The sequence below is a fragment of the Sorex fumeus genome, unplaced genomic scaffold (genome assembly GCF_029834395.1).
Source record: "Sorex fumeus unplaced genomic scaffold, SorFum_2.1 ptg000032l, whole genome shotgun sequence".
Lineage (NCBI taxonomy): Eukaryota > Metazoa > Chordata > Mammalia > Eulipotyphla > Soricidae > Sorex > Sorex fumeus.
The window spans coordinates 2,129,488-2,130,650 of NW_026606089.1; the positions used below are offsets into that span (position 1 = coordinate 2,129,488).

The 1,163-nt window shown below is 36.5% G+C and overlaps 1 pseudogene; it reads right to left on the reverse strand.

The window, feature by feature from the left end:
* Positions 1–715: 715 nt before the first annotated feature.
* Positions 716–809, reverse strand: LOC130025862 (uncharacterized; annotated as a pseudogene).
* Positions 810–1,163: the final 354 nt, after the last annotated feature.

Here is a 1,163-nt window from a genome sequence, read left to right on the forward strand (position 1 = left end):
TGGCAGAGCTATAATCTTTCCTCTTAACACTGCTTTTGCTGTGTCCCACAAGTTATGGTAGCTCGTGTACTCATTCTCACTTGTTTCTGGAAACTTTTTATTTCCTCTTTGATTTCTTCTCTAAGCCAATGGTTGTTCATTACTTCCCTTAAAGAAAATATTTCCTTGCTGAGCTTCAGTCTGTTTGATCTATCGAGAAGTGACAAAGAAGTGTTGAAATCTCCTACTAGTATTGTGTTGCTATCAATGTTTTTCTATAAGTCTAATAGAAGTTGTTTTAAAGTATTTTGCTGGTCTGTCATTAGGATCATATACATTGAGGAGGGTGAGTTCTTTCTGATGTACATATCCCATGATCATTAAGAAATGACCTTCACTGTCTCTGATAACCTTTAGCCTGAAGTCCATGTGGTCTGATACTCGTATGGCCACTCCAGCTTTGCGAAGGTGATATTTCCTTGAAAACTTGTTTCCCAGACTTTTACTTTTAGCCCATGGGTGCTTTGATTGTTCAGACGTGTTTCTTGCAGGCAGCAGAATGTTGGTTTCAGTTTTCTAATTCATCTTCCCATTCTGTGCTTCTGAATTGGCACATTTAGTCCATTGACATTGAGAGAGATTGTTGTGATGGAGATTTGTGCTCTCTTTATGTAGAATTTTTGTACTTGTGGGGATTGTCTTAGCTGAAAGTAGACCTGTTCATTCTTCTTGCAACAAAAATATGGAATGCTTTACAAGTTTGCATATCATCTCTGTGCAAGGACCATGCTCATCATTTTATCATTTCAATTTTAGTATATGTGTTAAACTTAGTAGGAGTTATTTTTTCCATATTTTTCTCTTCCTATTACTTTCAATGGTGTCCTTCGTCACTCCTATGGCAGACAATGATTCCAAATCAAGGAATGTATTTCAAAGCAGCATGAATAAATAGATTTAGAAATTTAATGTCCCAGAAAGAAAAATATGGTTTTTGCCATATTATCTTTTACCATACCCTAGGCATCAGAATTACAAAATAATTCTTTTGGAAGATGGTATATGAGTTTGTTTAATGTCGTTCCCTGAAACCTTAATTAAGACCATTAAACTAGAGCCTTTTGCTGTTCTCACCTCAGTCCCGTGTACATCTCCAGGAAAAGGTGGATGGTGTTGTCTGCACT